General features: G+C 43.4%; 1 long non-coding RNA gene across 2 annotated transcripts; it reads left to right on the top strand.

Annotated features, from left to right (window-relative positions):
• The first annotated feature begins 256 nt into the window (after positions 1–256).
• Positions 257–9,051, top strand: LOC130704581 (uncharacterized). Of its 2 annotated transcripts, none has more exons than XR_009004973.1 (4): positions 257–337; positions 1,818–1,965; positions 6,781–6,872; positions 8,756–9,051. It is a non-coding gene; the product is annotated as an uncharacterized LOC130704581 (long non-coding RNA). The 2 variants fall into 2 exon arrangements; XR_009004972.1 differs by having other exon boundaries at positions 6,777–6,872.
• Positions 9,052–12,992: the final 3,941 nt, after the last annotated feature.

Genomic DNA, 12,992 nt, shown 5'->3' with positions numbered 1-12,992 from the left:
TCATCCCAAATATATCAATAAGATCAAATACTTTAAATTCCTTCCATCTCTTTTGACTACAAGGATCCCTTTAAACTGCCAAACAATTTAGTGGAGCCTCACAAGAATGTCTGAACTTTAATGAACATTCTGATGCTTGAGAGAACATTATGACCAAAAGCTCTTATGAATTCAGTAACTCTGAATTTGCAATTAATTAATCACACTGTTATAGATTGTCACACTATTGGTCCAAAAAAAATCAACCTCCTGGTTTAGTTTCCTGCCACGTTGACTCTGGATGGAGTGACCTGCTTGGCCAAGGGGACATCAATAAACTTGACACAGCAATAGGTTGGTAAGTGCTTGCCCTCTGGGGTTTGCCTTCTTGGAACCTAGCTGCCATCATGTGAGGAAGCTGGTCTAGCCTCACAAGGGGAGAGAGAGGCCCACCTCTCCTAGCTGAGCTATCAGTCCAGTCACCAGCTGAATGCAGCCACATGAATGATCCCAGGTAGAACCAGCAGGACAACCCAGGCAACCAACAGAATCATGAGAAATGACAAGATCATTGTTGGTTTTTTTTTTTTTTACTTTTTGGGTTATTTATTTATTTATTTATGGCTGTGTTGGGTCTTTGTTTCTGTGCGAGGGCTTTCTCTAGTTGCAGCAAGCAGGGGCCACTCTTCATCGCGGTGCGCGGGCCTCTCACTAGCGCGGCCTCTCTTGCTGCGGAGCACAGGCTCCAGACGCGCAGGCTCAGTAGTTGTGGCTCACGGGCCCAGTTGCTCCGCGGCATGTGGGATCTTCCCAGACCAGGGCTTGAACCCTTGTCCCCTGCATTGGCAGGCAGATTCTCAACCACTGCGCCGCCAGGGAAGGGAAACAACAATTGTTTTAAGCCATTAAGTTTTGGAGTAGTTTGTTATGCAGCCATAGATAATCTAAATACAATGGTATTTACATAATTTGAAATACACTAGTATGTAAATGAGTGAGGTGGTTCATTCATTCATTTAATAAATATTTACCAGAGCCTAGTAAGTACACATCGTCCAGACTGCTCTCAGGGCTGGCTCAGCATAAGGATCCATGGATACTTGATAATAACACTGTGGCCCCAGAAAGTCTGAAATCACAGGTAGGGAAGGAAGTCCCAAATTAGGATAATATTCTATATAGGGTATTTTCAAAGTTAGGAAAAAAACCAAGAATGGCCTCCGCATCCCCACCCCAGGTCTGTAATGCAAGCCGACCCTTGAATTGTGGTGGTTTGATCACTGGTCTGAAAATAAAGACTTAGTTGTGGTTTTGTATCTGCCTGAGCTAATCATTTTTCTTTGCTCTACCCACCATTATTTGCTGTACTATGAGTTCTGTCAAACAGTTTGTCTTTAACAGTGACTAATCTTGTGTTAACATAGCCCTTTACAGTTTACAAAGTGTTCTTCATTCTACAAAGCACTTTCATATTCATTATCTCATTAAACCTGGGAACAACCCAGGGAAGTTTTTTGCTCCAGGCCCCTTGGAGCAAATGTGCATGTAGAGGGTCAGTGCAAATCTGTCACCACGGTTGGACAAATGGTTTTGAGTGCAGACCTTATGAGTGGTTGGGCATTTTCATAAACTTGTAATAAAGATGAGCTCTCATAAATGACATCATAATACAATTTGAAAGGTGATACTCCTTTATCGATAGTGTTAATGCTTTTTCAATTAGAATTTTAGATCAATTTCTGTTTTGTTCTCTGGAACTTTTAATTAAGACAGAAAAACTTTAACATCTCACATCTTTCACAATATACATTAAAAGTTTGGATTTTCCTCTCTTTGAGGCCCCTTTTCCCCCAGGGATATTTTAGCAAGAAGAATGTGATTCGAAGACTTCCAGATGTTACTTTTCAGATGCGTCTCAGCATGCATCTATAAACCATCTGGTGGCAGCAGCAGCTGGACTGGCTCCAACTGTAAATGTACATTCAGGTAAAAGGGTATTAATAGAAGAAATTGAGCTGATGAGTGGTTTGTCAATTAAGTTTGTGGTATTGTTTAATCAGTTGTTGAAATGAGCTCTCAGTAACCAAGACAGGCTTTCAAAATTCTATAGTCGGTTTTCCTTTTTGCTCAAGATGGGTATTCCTTACTTGGATATTCCAAATCCGTGGCTAGGTCAGAAACTATTTGTGTTAGTCTTAGAGTTAACTCTGCTCTATTTAAGTGTTCTGAAGCATCCATAGTATTGCTTTTACAAATATGAAAATACCTTTGCATCCCCATGCCCTTTCCAACCAGTGAAAGAAAGGACTGTCTCTGAAATGTGCTGGGGACAAACAGTTAGTGGGTCTCTGGGGTGCTGGTAAATGTATATCTTGATCATCTGGCTTCTGAGTCAGGAAACTGCTTAAAGCATAAGTGAGTGGCAACATTCCCTAGTTCCTGGAATGAAAGATTATATTCCCTAGCCATTTGACTCTGGGACCTTCAACAGGGTAGGATCATCTCATGAATTCAGCTCCTTTTTGGGGGAAGTTTTGGTGATATGCCAGGGGCTGGGCTGAACTTTTCCTAGCTATAAACTAAGTTTTAACTCTGCGAATTAACAACAGTAACAATAATTAGTAAAAAGTATGAAAATTAATTTTAAACATTTCAGGGAGAATATTCCATCTACATGTAAAAAATTACTTCCAAGCACCTCAAAAGTAATTGATTTCCTAATTTAAAGATGGTAATAATAGCAAACATTTATTAAGCATTACTGTGAGCTAGGTATTTTGCTACTTGATTTATGTAGATAATCTCATTTAATTATCACATTGAACCAATGGAGTTCTCTCATTAATCTTAACTGTATAGAAGAGGAAATCAAGGTGCCGGCTATTAAGAAATTTGCCCAAAGTCATAGATCTTGTAAATGATAATTGAACTGGGATTGAACTGAACTAGATTGATCTAAAACCCCACATCCTTAAATATTTAATTATAATGCTACTCAGTTATTGCTATTCATTCATTTATTTGTTCATTCATCCAAGAGAAGCTTTTTGAATACTGGGGAGTCACAGTTTAATGTTTAATCTCTCCTCTTAAGAAGTTTACAGTCAATGATGAGACCACAAATAAAAGACAGAATGATATATACAACAGCAGATATATGCAAAGTATGCTATGGGAACACCAAGAAAGGGGGTTTAAATCAGAATAAGAAAGTCTTCTGAGAGCAAAAGTCACGTATGGAGGAGTGTATGATGGTTATAGAGAGAAGAGGGGAAGGGCATAGCAAGAATATTCAGAGGCATGAGACAGCTAGCCATCCCGGAGCCCACCTGGACCTCCTAACCTTATTTCCTGGGTCTCAGAATTTTATTCATCTTTAAATCTTGAAGCAAAATGGAAGGACTTAAACATGAAGGCAGAGGTGGAGACAGGCTCAAACTCTATGTTAGAAGAAATTATTTGGAAAGCATCATGGAGAGTGGATTTGAGAGGGGTCAGACCAGAGGCAGGAGAGTCTCTAGATGATCCAGGTCACAAGTGATGAAGGCCTGAATTAAAGCAGTGGCAGTGGGAGGTGATAAAGCGGTGGGATCAGCCAGTCTTGAAGACTAGTTGTATTTGGAGGGAAAGGGCAAGGATTGGGTGGTGAGGGAGAGGTACGCCTAGGAGGAGCCAGTAATTCCTGGCTGGAGCAGCTGTGTGAATGGTGGATGCCCTTCTACAAGGCCAGCCTCACAGGGGGAGCAGGAGGAGGCTGGGTGGAAAGGTGATGAGTTCAGTTCTGGTCATGGTGGTTTTCAATTTGGGATGGGGCAGTGGATAAGCTAATATTTCATGAAGTGTTTAGAGCAGTACCTGCTACAGAGTATATAAGGATTTGTTGAATAAAAATTGAGTTCTCTGGTAGACAGTTAGTTACCATATATGGTTCTGGAGCTCAAAGAAGAAGTCTGGGCTGGAGACACAGATCTGGCACTCATCAGAATAAAAATGGTAGTGGTCACCACGGGCCTTCCCGAGGGTGTCCAAGGGTGTGTACAGCCTGAGCAGAGGAGACTGAGGGGGGAACGGATAGAGAGGCATGAGAGGAAACAGGAATAAGTGGTGTTCAGAGGCAAGGCAAGAGGAGACTGCAAGAAAAAGAAAGTAATTAATATTGTCAATGACTCACAAAGTCAAGATAAGATATAGACCGAACATTGTCCATTGGATTTAACTGTATGGACATCAGTGATCATAATGAGAACATTCTGGTGAAGGGAGGTTGGGCAGCAGTAAAGAATGAGTAAAAGGAGACAAATGGAGGCAGCTAAGATAACTTCCTCCCAGAGTTAAATGTGGAATGATAGAGAAAAAGGGCAAGATTTGGAGGTAGATATAAGATTGAGGAAGGTTGGTTGGTTTGTGTTTTTAAGATAGAAGAATCTTGAGCCTCTTCTTGGCTGAGCAGGGTGAGAGGGAGAGGAGGGACTGATGGAACATGAAGGAAGAAAGAGATGGTCCCAGAGTTCAGAGGAGAGATGAGCTATGGATGGCAGAGGAGGACCACAGGAAAGGGAGAGGGATGCAGACGAGCAAGTGGTAGGGCTGGAGGAGAAACATGTCCACCCAATTCAAAGTCTCTTTCTCAGTTCTTATCTCTGTGAAAGTATTGATAGTTCGGCACCAAATACTATTACCACTCCTTCCTTGCAGGCAATGTCTTCACTTGCTTGTGTTATACAGGGATGGGTTGGTTTACCTCTTCCCTCTCAGGACGAGTCTTTTCTATCTTTTCCTCAGGTGCTTCTTTTTACCTCCCAGCCCTTGGTGTCCCCTGAGGAGTCATCCTTGGTGCTGTTTTCCTATATCTCAACATTCTCTCTCTGCACAGTGATATCCATGCTTCTAGAGTCACCTGTCACCTGCCAGCTGGTGTCTCTACCCAAATCTCCCCTCCTCAGGTCACTTCTCCTCACCAAGCCATTTTATGCACTTATGCACCACTGCAAGATTGATACATTTCAGGAGTTCTGATCTGGTCCTTTCCTTGCTCAGAAACCATTGATGACCAAATCCCAACCAACCCTTCCAACCCTACTTCCTATCGCTTGGAGATTCTGCCTGACTCACTCATCAGTAGAGGGTTCTTTGTTCCTGACACCCCTGTGACTCTCAACATCCTTGTTTTTAGTGTATTTTATCATAATAAAGTATTAAAGTCATGAGAGGCAATCAATCTAGCAGGAGAGACTGGATTGCCTCCTTTGAGCTATCCGGAGATAGCATAGATCTAGGAGATGTGGGGCTTGGCTGCAGAGGTAAAGAATGAGGCAATAACGTGGAGCCAAGACCATGGGGATAAAGAGTAGAACAGCAAGGAGGAAGACCCAAGGGAAAAGAGCTCCCCTGCACCCTTGCAAAGTACAGTAAGCCTTACTTCTGACTCAAGGGGGACAGCAAAGCAATGCTTGTTCTGACCTCTGGACCCCTGAGTGTATCCACGGTTGACAACAATTGGGTCCTTTTGTATGTATTTTCGACCACTGTGGGTAGTATCAGTAGGGCTAGCCCACCCTCTATTTAAAGTAAATGGCTCACTGTTCCTTGTACACACCACTCCAGACTTTCCCTCCTCTATGTCCTCACTCATGCTGTTCCCTTTGCCAGACACCCTTCACACACTTCTCCACATCTGCCAATCCAGTCTTCAAGAGCTGACTCAGATGCCATCTAATGAATGAATATTCCTATCATCTCCCTAGGGTAGCAATTTCTCCCTTCCCTGAACTTCTATTTTGGTCAAAGTCACCTAGAGGTACATTTTTTTTTCAGAACCAACGGTTGTTCCTGAAGAATCAGGAATGTTCTTTATTCCTTAGCACCAGAGGAGCAAATGGAACTGGGGAATGGAAAGAGAATAGCCAACTCTCCTCCTCCCCGCCCCTCCTCCCCTTCGCCCCCATACCTTGCTAATCACAAAGGAGAGCACTCTACCTTAAAAACATGGAGGTCTGGCTGATCACCTTCTTAGCCCTGGAATCAAATTTAGCATCATGATTGGGATTGACATATATACGCTAATATGTATAAAATAGTTAACTAATGAGAACCTGCTGTACAGCACAGGGAACTCTGCATAGTGCTCTGTGTGACCTAAATGGGAAGGAAATCCAAAAACGAGGGGATATATGTATATACATGGCTGATTCACTTCACTGTACAGTAGAAACTAACACAACATTGTAAAACAACTATACCCTAATTAAAAAAAAAATTAGCATCAAAGGAGACAGAAAGTGTGTGTGTGTGGCAGGCAAGCTGGGAGTGGGGGTGGGTGGAAAGTAGTCTGTTTTAGATTTTTAAAAATTTAAGAGACATAACAACCAAATGCATCTTTGATTGGATACCTATTCCAAAAAAAGTTACAAGATCTATTTTGGAAATAATTTGGGAAAATTTGACATTAAGTCAGTATTAGATGATATTAGGAAATTGTTAATTTGGTTAGTGTATAATGTTATTTTAGTTATAAAAGAATGACTTCTCTTGGAAATGCCTGTTGAAATATTTTGGGATGAAGAGTCATTATCTCTGCAGTAGTTCAGCAAATATATATATATACATATACACACATATATAACATAATATGTAAAATATATAATATGTATAATATATAATATGGCAAAATGCTAACTAGGTGGTAGATTGTTCATTATATTGTTCTTTTCACTCTTCTGTAGACATAAAATTTTTCATAATAAAAAAAATTAAGTAAAAGAGTAGAGGTAAAAACTGACACCAGACTTCTCGGCCAGGTAGAGAGAAGAAACCAGGACTAGGATGGACCAAACCGCACCATCATGCTGAGAGAGAAGTGGTCGCAGGTCTGGGTGCAGAGCTCCTCACTGGAGGTAATGATATTTCTTTCACCTCAATAGTGAGAAGGGAAAATGAAAGGGGACACCTTTATTCTTTCATTAAAGAAATTCATTTAACATTTGGTAAAAAACTTACTCTGTTCCAAGTACATTCACAGATGCCAATTTATGTAATTCTCACAATAATTTTGTGAGGCAATTTTTGTCCTTATTACTTTCATTTCTATAGGTGAGGAAAACAAACCCCAAATTCAGTGATTTTATTTAGATCCCAGAACCAATACATAGCAGAGCAAGAATGTGACCCCAGTTCTGCAGATTCCAAGTCTTATGTCATTCTAAGATCCTTTCATTGTCTTTTCCTGGGGAATAAAGGCCAAAGCCCTCGGGACAGAGTCATTAAGCCCATGGAGCTTGTCTCGGGTGGATTTGGGGGAAAACAGAGAGGCCCCTATTTGGGTTAGCCCTAGTATCCTTTGGGTATGATACTTTGCAAAAATAGACCATTGGGCCTATCTTAAGGACCACAGTATTTCCTGGTTTCATCCCAACAGCCCCTGAAATTGCGAGTTTGCTAACTGCGGTGTAGAGAAATGTTTGCTGATCCCTTGTCTAGCCATCAGGCCAGCATGTATCACATAGGGACTTCTGTGGTTGCACCGAGGGAGTCCTATTAGTGCTCTCCAAAAGCAGCAAGGAAATCCAGCTGCCTTTGGGAGTCAGGTTCTAATGAAGGAGAGATTTCTGAGTCACAGCAGACAGTAGACGCTCAACCACATCAAGGAAGAAACAGACACAGGCAGAGGTCGAATTGCAGTACTGGGGAATGCTGACTGATTAGGCAACCCCAGGGCGGGATGTTCCGATCTCCTGGGCTGGAGCAAAGCGGAAGCGTGAGGCTGGAAGGTGAGCTGAAGCAGGCAGGGAGGCACAAATTGTCAGGATCTGTGAACATCTGGGGACGCTTAATCGGGAGGAAATGTAGACCTCCCACACAGTAGCACATTTATGAGCTCTGATTATACACTAAGGTACAGAAAAAAATAACAGAAACTAGTGCGCTGGTAAATAATACCCCTCCTTGATGCATAAAACCCGCAGCTTTCTTGAATCTTTCCCTTTCACCACATTTAAAAGGCAAATGATGCCAAGTGTATCAGCGTGACAGGAAGGGGGCTGAGCTCCTGTTTAACACTGACCGCTCCTGGGAGGCCGTGCCAGGTAGGAGCCTCCTGAGCCACTAAGGGAACTGATGGCCCCCAGATTCCTCTGGGAAACCTGAAGATATGTCACTCAGGCCTTTAAGTCTCAGAACCAGTGCAGGAGTTGGGAGGCAGGGAGGGGCTGGAGGGTAAGGGATGAGGGCCTCACTCACTCACTTATTGACTCACTCATTCATTCATTCATTCAGTATAATGTTTAAAATGTGTGCTCTGGCGTCAGCACATCTGGATTTAAATACCAGCCCCACAGCTTGAGAGCTCTGTGAACTCCGGCCAGTAACTTAGTCTCTTTAAGGCTTTGGTTTCCTCATCTTACACAAAGGGGTCCTGTTATGAGGAATAAAATGCATGGTAATACGATAATGCCCCCACTGGGCAGGCACATGGTGGGTGATCCATCGATGTATGCTATAATCGTTATTGAGTCTTTTGATAAATACGTGATGAGCGCTGGGCTAGTTTCTGAGGGAACAAAGATGGTGACATTGGGGGCATAATTTTACCCCCACTTGTGGAATGAGACTTTGGCCAAATTTTTCTTCCAGGCTTCGGTTCTCCTTCCCTTCTATTTCCATTTTTCCCACTTTCCCATGTATGGAAAACTTAATGGATGTGTTAGGGGAGACACTGACCAAAACCACGCTCCCTGGCCAGACCCGATAGTAACCACTTGCATGAATTCTCTTACAACAGAAGTTCCTGGTAAGGAACGTGGAACTAAAAAGCTACCACCAACCAGAAGAATTCAGGAAAGGTCAAAGGAGAGAGGAGACGCCAGTCCATGTGTCCTACCAACCTCCCAGAATCCTCCTCGCTGGAATCCATCTTGGCTGAGCAATGCACGCCACCAGGAAGGAGCCTGAGTCAGAATGATTGGCCAGAGACAACCCGGAAACTAACCCCATCACCATAAAACCCGAGACTGTGAGCCACGTGGCAGAGCAGTCCTCCTGGGTTCCTTTACCCTCCTGCCCTCCCCCCGGGCACCCCTTCCCAATAAAGTCTCCTGCTTTGTCAGCACGTGTGTCTCCTCGGACAATTCATTTCCAGGTGTTAGACAAGAGCCCACTCTCGGGCCCTGGAAGGGGTCTCCCTTCCTGCAACAGATGGAACAAGGGAGAAAGTGGGCTCTGTGGTCAGAGAGGTGATGAGAAAATGAGAACATTCTAGAATCCTCTCTGTGCCTGGCACACAGTAGGGACTTGGTAATTGAATAATGTGCCTCCAAATTCTCAGAAGGAGAATGGAAATTTTCATCCAATATTCCCGGTGTTTTTAATTAAAATGGAGTCATTCGTTTGGAATTCAGGGGTTGCAGACTGGACCAATGGATCAGGTCTGGTGCAGTGAAAAGTTTTGTTTGGCAAGTTTTAAAATTGGAAAATTTCACATGAAAACCTGGATTTCTGGCTTCTCCTGGAAAATGTGAAGATCTGCAACCCTGCGCCTGCATTCCCGTGTGGAGAGGGAGTGGGTGGACGCTGCCACCATTCCGGGGGACCCTCCTGCCCTCTCCCCTGCGGCACCACCACCCCTATCCTATTACAGCCTCCCTCAGCTGGGGCACTACCTGTTTACACACTTTCCAAGTGAGCCACGACTTCATTTGCTCGTCTTGGCCACGCTTGAGGTGATCACAGTGAGGAGAGCAGAGCTCAGAGGACTCCAGGTGCAGCCCTTTCTCAAACCCACGCTCTCCCCCTGCGCTCCTTCCGGTGCTCGGGCTTCCAACTCCCACGACTGATCTTTCTCTTTCCATGCAGATATGTTGGCCCCTTCTCAACACCGCCCTTTCCTTATGATTACTCCCCCTCCAGGCAACAAGAAAACGACTGAATGACAATTACTGTGACATCTGATACAAGGGCAATTTCCCTCTGGTTAGCCAACCCCGGGATGGAACAAAACTGCACATTCTTTGCATACCTTTAGCGTGACTGAGGGTGATCCTGTAGTGAAGGCTTTGCTGATTCCGAGATCAGGACATTCAAAAGTGAAGGCACAGGGGGCTCAAACATCATAGAGTACGGTGGCTTTCAAGCCCACTTCGTTTTTTTATACCTGCGTTCCTTTCATTATACTTTTATTTATTTATTTATTTATTTATTTTATTATTATTATTTTTTTATAATGAAGCTGCTTTTCTTCTTTTTTTTTGTTAATTTAGGGAAGGCTCTTATTTATTTATTTATTTTTATATTTATTTTTGGCTGTGTTGGGTCTTCGTTTCTGTGCGAGGGCTTTCTCTAGTTGCGGCAAGCGGGGGCCACTCTTCATCGCGGTGCGCGGGCCTCTTCTCTATCGCGGCCTCTCTTGTTGTGAAGCACGGGCTCCAGACGCGCAGGCTCAGTAGTTGTGGCTCACAGGCCTAGTTGCTCCGCGGCATGTGGTGATCCTCCCAGACCAGGGCTCGAACCCGTGTCCCCTGCATTGGCAGGCGGACTCTCAACCACTGCGCCACCAGGGAAGCCCTATTTATTTTTTTACCAAGTGAACTCTTACATGGGGCCTGATCAAACCAGAGCTTCACCTGGCAGTACCTTCTTGGATTCCTGGGGGCACAGAGATCGCAGATTGAAAAACACTGGTCTAATCACACTGTCTCTTTTACAAATCAGGAGGCAGAGGCCTGGAGTGGGACAGCGGCCTGTCCAAGCTCACGGAGGGAGGAGCTGGCAGAGTGGATTCAGAGACGCCTCATGCTGGGTCTGGCACGCTTTGCCCCCCAGCGTGCTGTCCTCAGGGCAGCTCCCACAGCAGCAGCACTAACAGCTGGACCCCTGGGTGTCACTCCTGCTGAACTGGAGCCTTCACCTTACAGCACTCAAGTGGGGCCTCCGTCTAGCTGAGTGACGGCACTTCGGGAAGTGTCACTGAGTTTCTGAGTTCGGGGTTCGTACAGTCTGAAAGCTGCTGCCTCCCCGGAGCAGCCAGCCCCCCAGATGGCCCTAGTGACCCTGCGTCCTGGTGTTCACACCCTTGTGCAGTGCCCGCCCACACTCTGCTAGCTTGGTCTTTGGCCCAGTGGAATATGGCAGAAGTGACGGGTGTCACGTCTCAGATTAGGTTAAAAAGACACAGCAGCTGGCATTTCTCTTTCTCTCTCTGTCTTCTGTCTCTCTCATCACTCACTCTGGGAGGAAGCTCTGTTGAGAGGAGCCCTATGAAGAGTCTCATGGTGAGACACTGAAGTCCACTGCCCAACGGCCACTGGAGGGCGCTCCAAAGCATGTCCTGCAGCCGTAGTCATGGGGGCAGGGACTGCTGCCCTGGCTGACAGACAGCGTGACAGAAACCCTACAAGAAAATATGAGCCAGAACCCCCCAGCTCTGCTCCCAGATTCCCGACCCCCAGAAGCTCTGATATAGCCAAAGTCTGTTGTCTTAAGCGGCTGAGTTGTGATGTGATTTGCTACCCAGCCCTAGATAACCTTTACGCAGCAGCACTGCAGTGATGTGGGGTGATGGGCATCCTTAGGAAGACTTCCAAATCCAGGCAAAAACGTAAATGTCTGGCTTCCTATAGCTTAAATTATCCTGACGACGTGAATCAAAGCCAGAATTAGAGTGTTATTTCATTAGATTTAACCAAAATATATATATTTGTGGGATTTGGGAGGAGGTTTAAAAAATGAACTGCACGTGGAACTAAAGATGGAGGTTTTTTTAAAAACTGAGGTATATTTCTTATAACAGAAAATTCATCCTTTTTTAAATAAATTTTTATTGGAGTATAGTTGATCTACAGTGTTGTGTTAGTTTCAGGAGTACAGCAAAGTGAATCAGTTATACATATACATATATCCACTCTTTTTAAGTTTCTTTTCCCATTTAGGCCATTACAAAGTATTGAGTAGAGTTCCCCATGCTATATAGTAGGTTCTTATTAGTTATCTATTTTATATATAGTGGTGTGTATATGTCAGTCCCAGTCTCCCATTTATCCCTCCCCCCACCCCCACCAGTAACCATAAGTTTGTTTTCTGCATCTGTGACTCTATTTTGGTTTTGTAAATAATTTCATTTGTATTATTTTTTCAGATTCCACATATAAGCAATATCATGTGATAAAATTAATCCCTTTAAAGTATACAATCTTTATTGTCGTTTTTATTGTACTCACTGTGCTGTGCAACCATCACCTTTATCTAACTCTAGAACAATTTCATCACTCCAAAAATACGACTCTTATTTGTTCTTCCCATTTCCTGACAACCACTAATCTACTGTCTGTCTCTATGGCTTTGCCGATTCTGGACATTTCATAGAAACGGAATCATACAGTGTGTCCTTTTTTATTTGGCTTCTTTCACTAAGCACAATGTTTTCAAAGTTCATCCATGTTCTATCATGTATCAGTACTTCATTCCTTTTTATTGTTGAATAATATTTCATTGTATGGATATACCACATTTTATTTATCCATTGATCGGCTGATGGGCATTTGGGCTGTTTCCACTTTCTGACTACTCTGCATAATGTTGCCATAAATGTGTGTGTGTTTACACATTTTTGCATGAACATATATTTTTAGTTCTTTTGGGTATATACCTAAGAGTGGAATTGTAAGATCATATGGTAACTCTATGTTTAAGTTTTTGAGGAACTGCCAAACTGTTTTCCACAGTGGCTGCACCATTTTACATTCAAGTGGGTATTTTTAACCTAGTAAATAGTCTAACGACTATACAAAAAGGGAACTTCAAAATATGCATAAAATTGAGACATTTTATGTCTCAATTTTATAGAGAAATTTATTTCATTATATTTGAGTCTCTGCTTCTGACTTTTCATTATTTAGCATGTCATTTGGCATTGAACGGACTCAGGACTAGTGGTTATAGTTGAGACTGCTAGTTGTACCCTGACATCCATTCTTCCTTCTAAGTAACTGAACCCTTGGTTTTAAGCTGGTACTTCATAAAGGGGA

Source organism: Balaenoptera acutorostrata, chromosome 1 (assembly GCF_949987535.1).
Source record: "Balaenoptera acutorostrata chromosome 1, mBalAcu1.1, whole genome shotgun sequence".
NCBI lineage: Eukaryota > Metazoa > Chordata > Mammalia > Artiodactyla > Balaenopteridae > Balaenoptera > Balaenoptera acutorostrata.
This window is presented reverse-complemented; position numbering and strand designations above follow the sequence as displayed.